General features: G+C 41.9%; 1 long non-coding RNA gene across 1 annotated transcript in view; it reads right to left on the reverse strand.

Annotated features, from left to right (window-relative positions):
* Positions 1–253: 253 nt before the first annotated feature.
* The window catches only part of LOC103374378 (uncharacterized), a 13,596-nt gene continuing 3,097 nt past the window's right edge, over positions 254–10,752 (reverse strand). Inside the window, exons 2-3 of the long non-coding RNA XR_521123.1 lie at positions 8,441–8,445; positions 254–333 (exon numbers count right to left, since the gene is read on the reverse strand). This is a non-coding gene — a long non-coding RNA (uncharacterized LOC103374378). The remainder of the gene's footprint in view (positions 334–8,440; positions 8,446–10,752) is intronic.

Genomic DNA, 10,752 nt, shown 5'->3' on the forward strand with positions numbered 1-10,752 from the left:
CAAATACTACTACCAACATCGAAGCTAATGTTAGCCCCATAACTACTGCTACTACTACCAACACCAAAGCAAATGTTAGTCCCATCACTACTGCTCCTACTACAACCAACATCAAAGCTAATGTTAGTCACATCATTACTGCAAATACTACAACCAACATCAAAGCTAGTGTTAGCCACATTACTATTGCTAATGCTATTGCTCCTACTACTATGAACACTAAAGTTAATGTTAGCCACATCACTACTGCTAATACTACTACCACCTAAGCTAATGTTAGCCACATTATCGCTACAACTACCATCAAAGCTAATGTTGGCCACATTGCTACTGCTACTACTACTACAATCATTAAAGCTAATGTTAGCCACATTATCGCTACTACTACTACTACCAAAGCTAATGTTAGCCCCATCACTGCTGCTAATACTACCACTATCAAAGCTATTGTTAGCCACATTACTACCGCTACCACTACTACCACCATAAAAGCTAATGTTAGCCACATTAGCCGCACAATGCGCTAACATTAAGGATTTCCCTGTAACTGTGGGGACATTGCCATCCACAACAACAGTCCTCTGCTGGGTGTTTAGTTGCTCAGATGCTGGCAGTGCATGAACACTCTCCTGTTCACTCTTACAGCCAACAGCAGATTATTTTTAGGGACTTTTAGAGTTTGTAGAAGCAGCTGTAGGAAGTAAACAAACCTGGTGGAGTGAGAGGCAACGGCTCGTTCTGATTGGTTCACCTGGAAGCAGTAAGGGGGCGGGGCTATGCGGAGTCTGAGCTACTATTGGTTAGTTCGCTGTGACAGAAGTCTTCCTGTCTTTTACATCTACAAGTTAAAAACACAATAAAAATGAATTTCCACTGAACGGAAGCTTTAAAATTCCCTGTTTGCATTTTTCTGATGAACGTCTTTCGTTCAGCTGCTTTCGACCAGAAAACGCTGCTTCTTGAAGGGTTTGTATTACGGCTCACGGTTTGAATGTAATGACGAGCCGCCCGTGTGAGGAATTATTCATCAGGGGAGCACACAGTGTGGGTTTCCTCCTGTCAGGACTCAAACCAGACGGCGGCCTAATGCTGTTTGACCTGATCAGACTGGCCGATAACTCTGACAGTGATGTTTCAATGCAAACAGCTGCTCAGGTTCACGTCCGGCTGTCGGTTCTCAACGTTCAGGCGCCGACTTTGGAATAAATTTCGAGTGTATAAAGGCTCAGAAAAGAAATTAAATCAGAGGAGAGCTGCTGCCTGCCTGCCTGCCTGCAGAGGCTGTTTCTGCGTTTACAAGCAAAGTTTTTAATCAGTCCGTCCTCGTTTACTTGACTTTTAATTGAGACTGGAACAGAAGCAATAACAGAAGCGCCAACAGGTCGCCGTAATCTCGCCGTCCGAGGCGCAAACACAGCGGCCGACGTGCAGCAATTTCACCTGAAAGCGTCGCCGCAATTAGCCGGCAGACGCTAAAATGGAAATCCCATTAATGACGTGGAGCTGAATGACTCCCAGAGAACCGATTCCTGCATCGTCCGTCCACGGCGGGAGGAAACCAGAGTCGCTCGGCTGGAAAAGTGTGGGTTTGTGTGTAATTAGGCATCGATTAGAGAAAAAAAAGTCAGATTAGGACGAGCTGGGGGTTCTGGTGGAGCTCTGACCGACTAAATTAGTTTTACAGTTTAATAGGAAACTCTACATATGAACAGCGAGTTCATGTTTTAATTCTCAGTTTCTGGGTGTTTTCTTGCTTATGTGCCTTTTTTTTTTCTTCCATTTTTCACTGAAAGTCCTGCAGCTCTGTGGAGCTGTTCAGACGAAGCAAAGAGACCTCAGAGTGACCATTATTGTGCCATTAATAATATTAACAATAATAATAATAATAAAAAGTTTGATTTCTTTCATTATACATTTTACAAAATGTTTAAAACCTGGAATCGACACCTGCAACATCCACACGTGCTGCAAAAAACAAACTATTAGCATTTATAAAACCTCTAGGAAGTCAGTTTTTTCCCACAATGCACCGGGCACATGAGCTCTAGGAGATGCTTCACCGTGCTGGACGTATCCTCCACCAGCTGGTCGGTCGAGGCTTCACGGTTGCACAGAAGAGCGCCGAAGTTTTGTTTTTTACAAACTCTAGTTGTTGTAGACGGTTTATTTATTGGATGTACAAACAAAGAATTAAATGATTTAGATGAAACATCTCAATTTGAAGCTTAGAAGTTTCACACGAGTAGTTCAAGGACTGTTGGAAAGATGAAACTCTGATGGGTTTTTTTTCTCATTGTCATAGTTACTTGTCATAATAAATCGTGTAATTTTGGTAATTTCTTAAACGAGCGCGTCTTTTAAAGCCGCCAGCCAGTTTGTGGGGTTCAAAGGTTGTTAAACGTGCAAATGAGACGGAATAAGAGAATTAAATCTGCCTTAATTTGCATTAATTTCCAAAACAAAAGCGTGAACACTGGATAAAACCAGCTTCAGTTCTGTTTAGCGTCAGATTTTTCCATAAATCAAAGATTTGTGTCAGCAAACAACAAAAATCTACTTTATTTTGTGATTTTATTCTTTATTATTTGTAATTTAACAAATCAAGGACGATCTGTAACGTAACACATAACAAGTATTATCACATTTTAAACCTTAATAAATTCCTCTTTTAAATAAAGAGCCAAATATATGTCAAAAAATAATATTTAACAGATTTAAATACAGTAAAAACAGAACTTTATGGTCAAAGGGGAAAAAAAAAACTTTTTGAAGGGGAACGTAATTAAAAATAAACTTTTTTCCTCATTTCTCAACAAGATTAGTTAAAAACTGTCACTTTTTGCAGAGTAAAGAGTAAAATCCATTCAACAAACATGAAAAGAAACTAAAAAAGAACGTTAAACGAGTGTTATTGGATGCGATTCGTGACAAGAAGCTGCTGCGGAGAATTAAACCTGAACGCCGTCACATCACAAAACCTGTCAGCTGCAGAAAAAAAGTGCAAAAACCCAAAGTAAGAAAAATAATAAATCCTTATCTGTGAGCACATCTTAAGCGATCGAGGCGGGAAAACGTTCCCCGCTGAGCGCTCACACGTCGGCTGGCTGCTATTAATCATTTGTTCAGAGGTGTCACAGTTTTCCAGAAAAGCTGCCAGGCGGCTCGGAGATATCGCTAAAGTTTGGCGGGAAGAATCTGGGAAAGTTGGTGATTTTTTTTATTTATTTATCTATCTTCCTCTCTGTCTGTGTGTTTTATTGTCAGGTCTTTGGTCTGCTGCTGCTCGGCTGCCTCGGCTTCGTTAAAAACCCACACACAGCCGTTAGCGAGGGCTGCAAACGACCACGACAAGCCAGGACTCGCCGAACAGGCCGACGGTCTTTAAACGCACCAGCTCCCGTCTGTGTTTGCCTTTGTTTCTTGCAGGCCGATGACACTTCCTGTCTTAGCTTAGCACAAAATGTCTTATTTGGTTGTCGGGAACTAAACTGTTCTGCTCTGTGGACACTGAGCGAACTCCATCTGCTCATTCAGATCATGTAACGCCGTAGAAACGCTGCTGGCGCTTTACTTCATCAACTTAGTCCCGTTAAACTGGAGCTTAGATTTCAGCCAAAGTGTGAAAATGAGCTTTGCAGCTCCTTTGGTGTTGAGCGTCAACTTCTTCTGCTGCAGTTTTACCCCCCAGTGCTACAGAGAACAGAAAAACTACAGTTTACAATTTGGGTAAAGCGAATAATTACGTCTGAATGATTAGAAACGGGTGCATGACGGCAGTGAAGCAGCCTGTGGAGGGTTGAGTCAAGGTGTTGGTGGTGACGCTGGCTAACGGGCTGCTAATGATCTCCAGACTGCATCACAAACACCTGATCGGTGGTTTAACTATTACAAAACCGCCTGGTGGGGGGATATGAAGACTGCATTGTAAACGTCTGAGAAGTGGTATTTTAGACTCTCTCCTCTACAAAATGAATTGTGTTCTGCTGTAGCACACATTCTTGCTCATCGCAGCCTCAACATTAGCAATCAGCTGATTATCAGTGCAGTCAGTTACTGACATCTACATATGGTGGGTTATTTTTAGCTGTGTCGTTATTTTTTAGCAGCCGATTATCTCAAAAATAAAGAAATGCACTCTTTGGCTCTTAGGCCTCTCTCTCTGCAGACACTCTCTGGTCTCAAGCCCACGGCGCTACCTGATTGGCTGTTACACGTCACAAGTAGCAGCCAATCGCAGCGATTGTTTACACAGCGAGACAGAGATACACCCTGCGTTGGATTGTACAGGCAGAGGTATGAATTCTTAGTGGATGATGAAAGTGACAGAACAGACAAAAATTAGCAATCGACTGATTATCAGTGCAACCAAATATTGATTTCTATTTCTGGTGTCTTGTTTTGTTTTGTTTTTTGTAGCTAGTATTTCTATTTTTTATCGGACGATTATCACAAAATAAAGAAACGCCTCTCTCTCTGCAGTCACTCCCTGGTCTTCAGTCCACGGCGCTACCTGATTGGCTGTTACACGTCATGAGTAGCAGCCAATTGCAGCGATTGTTTACACAGCGAGACAGAGATACACCCTGCATTGGATTGTACAGGCAGAGGTATGAATTCTTAGTGGATGATAAAAGTGACAGAATAGACAAAAATGAACAAACCAGGGAAGACCAGCAGGAGATCATTGATCTCAGTGACCAGAAGAACATCGTAGCAGCACGACGTCATCACTCCTGTTACACGTGTTCAGTTATAGCAGTCCTGATTGGAAATGACAGTTTCCTGTTATCACACAATGTTATATGTATTAATTTAGTAGCCTAGTAATGAATGGCTGCTATCATCTACTGGTAATTTATAATATTTAATATATGCCAAATATTGAATATAAGCCTTTTTAAATTACTAATAAAATAAAAACTAAAAATACACCAGCTGATGCCGACTTAAATCAATATTAAATCCATCATTAGGAGCGTTTCCTCATCTGTTTTGGCTAACTTTAAGCACAAAGCAGTTTCAGTTGGGGTAATAAATAACCTGCAGAGGGTTTCATGGCTCCATAACATCACAACATCATCACCTTTTTGCCCCTGATGGGTGAATTCAGTGGTTAGAAAAGACATGTGTAGGTGTTTTTAACAAATGACCGGCGCTGTAGTGTCCTCCTGTGGGGACTGCAGCTGATGTTATCTGTTCAAACTGACAATAAAGTTACATACATTCATTTTTGGGACAGAAAAGGCTGTAAAAAAAAAACCCACAATGCAAACTCCATCCATTGCCAAGACAATAACACGATAGAGTTGTGATCTTGAAATAATGGCCCTCCAGTCTGTCGGCTCTGCAGCGGCTCACCGTTATCTTGTACAATCTGCCTCCCACATACACAACGCTGCTGTTTTGCTATTTTTCCATCCAGACCTGGTTCATCTTTTTCTAAACCAATTATTCTTCCTGCAGCTCTGCTCTTACACTTCATCTCTCCGCGAACCTCGACGCTTCTTTTCATTCAGCCGCTTCTCCAATTACTTCGTCTCCGGAAGCCGCTGTGCTTTCTGCTTTTTTTTTTTTTTTTTCCTTTTAAAAACTGCATTAGCATTAAAAACAGTGTCACGGCGAAGGTGCCGCTCCGCTATAATTCCTGTTAAATACACACAGATGAAACAGCGGAGGCCCGGTTTCGTTAAGAATCCTGCCGAGTCGGGTCGATCGCTTTCTGCCTCGGAGCTACATCAAGACGTGAAACAATTACAGAGAAGTGCTGAGATGTCTTTTGGGGAAACGATAAGAAAACGGTCAAATCCTCTCTTCAGCTGCTCCTCACATGATGAGAGCCACTTCTGCACACTTTCACCGTCAAATCCTGCCGTTTCATCCCCGCTGGGTTTTTTCTTTTCCGAGGGCTTTCCAGCGTTTCAACGCGTTATCATTAAAACCTCTGGAAAAAAAAAAAGTGGTTTTTAATCAGCTGTTGTTGCAGAAATCCGAGCGCTCGCAGGTGGACGAACCCTCGCCAATGAGTTCGGAGGAGGAGGAGGTTGACCTCGCCGCCCTCCCTGTTCTCAATTATTCCGGCAATTTTTGGACTCATTAATGGATGTATTGTTTCGGCGGCGGCGGCGGCAGCCAGGCATTGTTGGAGGCCAGAAAGCCTCCGACTGGAGCTGAAACATCTCCCTGAACAGATGCAGCACATTTATGTCAAACTACAGTTTGTAGGAGAAGAAACCGAACTTAGGAGGAGATATCGACGAACACATCCAGACTGAGCTGTGAGTCCTGTGCTGCTTTCAATGACGCGTTTATTTGAAGAAAAACAGCAATTTTAAGACAAGAAATGAGGGAAAAAAAGAAGAAGCTCATTTTGTGCCGAGTTTCTTCGAGACAACAACTCCTGAAAGTTAGTTTTTTGGTTTGTTGACACTGTGGATGTTTGTAGGAACTGAACCCTGAACTCCAAACACAGCGACTGGGATCATTAAAAAATAAAAGAAAGTTGAATTTCTTCGATTATTAATTAACATAAATTGAAATAAAACTAATTCCGTGTCTCCTGGTGGTTGTTTTGTTTCATCTTTATCATTTTTTTTTCTCTTTGCAACAGTTTTGTGTCGAAATTCAAAAGATTTTTACTTATTTATATTTTTAAAACTTTTACAAACTCAGCAAAACATTTTATATCTGATTTCTGTTCACACGTCTTTGTCACAGTTTTGTGTCTGTATTCGGAAAATTTTTACGTATTTCCATTTTTACAACCTTTGCACGATGCAGCACTGATTTTTAATGATTTGTTTTATGAACTCGTGTTTTTAGGTTCATTTTTCCAAAGAAATGAAGTTGCTCCAACTAACACATGTTTGTTTTTTAAATTAAATGTCAAAGTTGCTTAAAAGGGAAGAGACGTGAAATGCTGACCTCATGGTCCAGAAAACTTAGTTTCACTGAGTTACTTCAACTTGAGTTTAGCTTAGCTTTAGCCAACTAGCGCAGGAAGTTGAGTTCAGATTTTCCACAATATGAAGTCGATGCAACCGACACAAGCCTTCAAAATAAAACTTACAACTGACAAAGTTAATCTGTAAATTAGATTTTGTTTTCTTGCTGTTATGCGTTTAACCAGGTGGTGGATCAAAGTTTCTTGTTTTAGTTTTTTGAGTGTTTTCGAGGATCAGTTTGTTGAAAAGTTTGTTGACGACGCGTTGATCAGAAACGTGTTTCCATCAAAACCACAGCTGCAATTAACAACTAATGTCGTTATTAAATGTTCTTTCAACTTTCTTCTGGATTGGTCTGTTCGTTGTTTGGTCTCGAAAATGTCAGAAAAATGTCCCTTAAATGTCAAATTATATCCACAACTCAAAGATACTCAGTCTACAGCCGTAGAGGAGGAAAATATTCACATTGAAGAAGCTGGAATCAGAGATTTTAGGCTTTTTTTCCCTAAAAATAACTTATCAGAAGAGCCGTCGATTCGTTTAACACTCGAACATGAATCGATGAAAACAGGACAGGAAGCAGGTCAGCTGTACAGGACTGTGGTTTTCAGAGACAGAACTCGTCACCTCCAGCTAACGAGGAGCGTTTCGTTCTTTTCCTGAACATGTGAAAGCAGCAGAACGTCCCTTTAAAAGTTAACTCAGGTGAACTTTGGCGGTTCCACCTGGCTGTCCGTCCGGCCGGCCGACGGGGAGCAGGAATTATCCGTTATCCGCTCACAAAGGCTGGTAATCGGGTGTCAGTGAAGCTCGGCGCCGCTCATTGTGCGAGCCGGCGTTTGGGCCAGCGATGCCCCGGCTGGCTGAATGGCGGAGGCGCTCGTCCGCGACCGAGCGAGCGGCGCCGTGAGCAAAGGGCGGCGAGGTGGGCTTAAGTCTGCATGACTGATGAGCGGAAAATCATATTTCCACTCTGATTTTTTTGTGGTTGATATCAGAGAGCGCAGCAGGTGGACGGGGAATACAGGCGGCTCGGCCCAGAAACCAGAGTTCTGCCTTTGTTTCCTGCCTTTCCGTGTCCTCCCGTAACCCGCTCGTCTGTTTCAGCCTCTTTGTTCGACTCCTGGACGGACGATGGACGCTTCATTTATTCGTCCTGTTGGGGAAATTCAACCTATCCAGTAGCTCAGGCGTGGTACGGTTAAAGCAAAGTGCAAAAGAACATCCAAAACGAGCTCATCTGATGCTTGTGCTAATTTCTTTGTTTATTTTATGATCATTTTTCTTTTTTAGGGTTTCGGAGGCGGTTGTCACGGCGACTGGCAAAGTTTCGTATCAGATCCTAGAGACATAAATCATAAAAATAAGTTTAATGAAAGTGTAAATACAATATAAAAACAGAAATGATAAGTATAGGAATGATTTTGTGTCTTCTCCCTTTTTTGCAGAGGAAACGAACATTTTACTGATTATTATGAATGAACGCAGCAAACTCTAACTTACACTCATTAAAATGTGTTATTCTGAGGCTGTGAAGCTGCTAAAGCGATGCCTCAGCATTATTTTAATCCAAGAAAACCTGAATTTTTGTTTTGAGCACTTAAACATTCAATCAGGATCAACTTTCTGGACTCCAAAACCAGTCGGCAGGATGGAAATGTAAGTTACTGATTTAAAAATTCACCAAAATTACACAATTTACCCGAACCACAAACTGTTAAAACTGAATAATTTGTTGGATTTTCACCTTTCTGATGTTACAGGAAGTCATCACGTGTTGGTTTTTAATTAATCTGGAAAATTAACCAAATCTAAGCATAAAATCTCAAACGCATCTCATTTTATAACAAAACTTTCATCATTTGTCAGAGTCAGAAACTGTAAAAACAGAAAAAAATACATTAAAAATGTTGGATTTTTAACTTTCCTTCATCTCATCACGTGTGACCCACGGTTCCATCAGGACGTTTTAATAAAATTAAGCTTAAATTTTTATATTTTCTGAAAATCACACGATCAGTTATTTTGATTTCGAACCAAATCTCGGTTTAAAATCGCAAAATATCGTCAAAATCGCTTTTATTCTGCGTGTCTAAAAATGTGCAAAAATTAAACAGTTTGTTATCGTCAGATCCTGTTAAACACGAGAAATGAAGCCACGAGACGCATCGACAAAAAGTTTTCAGATTAAAAATGCAAACAGTCAAATATACAGACTGCAGAGCTTCTGTTTCTGTTCTTTCTCAGTGTTGATAAAACCTGTGGACTGTTGGAGAAATGCTGCACGTGTTCAGTCCTGGTTTGTTCAATTCCTGCAAAATAAATAATCAAAGAAACTCAACTTTATTTCTGTGATTTCTGCCGATCTGACTGCTGCACAGAAGACGTTTCTGAGTGTTTTCTTCTTCGTCGTGGTTGTTTTTTAGTAAGAAATGAGCTCACAGTGAGTAAAAATGAGCCCAAAACAAAAGAAATGCTGCAGCAGTGTACGATAGAAGATAAAAATATACGCATGACAGGATGTGAATTTATTCTAGTCGACCCTAAAACCAGCAGAACACGGGTTGTAAGAGGTCCGAATGATGGAAAAGCGACTCCAGCGTCCACATAGTTTTACTGTTATTTTACTTTTAGCACCGTTTCTCTTCCACACAGCGAGGTTCCATCTTCACCTCCTTCCTCTCGACTTTATCTCTCGTTTTAAATTTGCTTTCAGCTTCTGTTTCAGTCCAACCTTCTTCTTCTTCTTCTCCGTAATTTCAGAAGGTAAATCCAATTATCTGCAGAGCAAACAGGCGTCTCTCGTGTCGCTAAAGTCAAGAAAAGACGCCAACAAAAGTGATTAAATGTAAATTAAAAGCAGATATGAGTCATGTTTAACCAAACGGGAGCCGTGATTCAGATCAGCGCGAGCAAACAGTCGAGTTTTAAAACCAAGAAAGAAAAAAAAGACCTTTAAACAAGTCACTCTGGCGACAGAAGTGAGATGTGAGGAGAGACAGTGTCATGTTTGGATATAAATAACTGCTGATTCCAGAGAAAGACGCTTCTAAGAGCCCGTCAGAGCGTCCTGTCTGGGCCTGAAGCGATTCAGTATCGTCTGAAATAAAAACCTGCCAGTCAAGGAGCTGATGGAAATAGAACGGAGCGAGGAGGCCGGACCACGGCGGGCGGTTTCTGAAGCTCTGAATGATTCAGGCTGAACCGTGTCTCAGAAATACAGCAGGTTTCTCTGCAGGAAGCGACCCCCGAACACGAGGGATTACTGCTAGAAAGGAGCTGGAGGCTGGAGTCCGTCATGCTCGGAGGAGGAACGAAGCGACGGCGGACTCCCCGGAGACGAGATGCTTCCCGGCGGACGAGTGGAGTTCGGAAACTTGGACAAAGAAACGAGCTCCGGGTGGCGTTTGCTCACGAGCCGCTCAGGAGGAACGATTCTGTCGTCAAACGAGGCTTCGCGGCTCAAATATCTGGAGAAAAAACGACCGCAAAGAGGCAGAAACGACACAAAGAGAGACAAAAAGTACGAGACAAAACAACAAAACTGTCGCAAAAACACACAAAACAACCGAAATGAAGACACCGATCGTCTCGTTGCAAAGCCAAGTTCTGCAGGGAAACGATGGATCCTGCGCCGGTGTGGACGTTAAGCCCTCCTCAGCATCGGTAGAAACCAAACACAGCTGATCAGGAGGAGTCTCTGGTGGTATAACTGGGCCTCCAGACTCCTCAGAACCAAACCAGATCCAGAAAGGCTCCACCATGCAGCCTCCAGAACCCAAAGGATTCATCGTCTACAATCCCAAATGTG

The sequence above is a fragment of the Stegastes partitus genome, unplaced genomic scaffold, assembly GCF_000690725.1.
Source record: "Stegastes partitus isolate 25-593 unplaced genomic scaffold, Stegastes_partitus-1.0.2 Scaffold2229, whole genome shotgun sequence".
Classification (NCBI taxonomy): Eukaryota; Metazoa; Chordata; class Actinopteri; family Pomacentridae; genus Stegastes; species Stegastes partitus.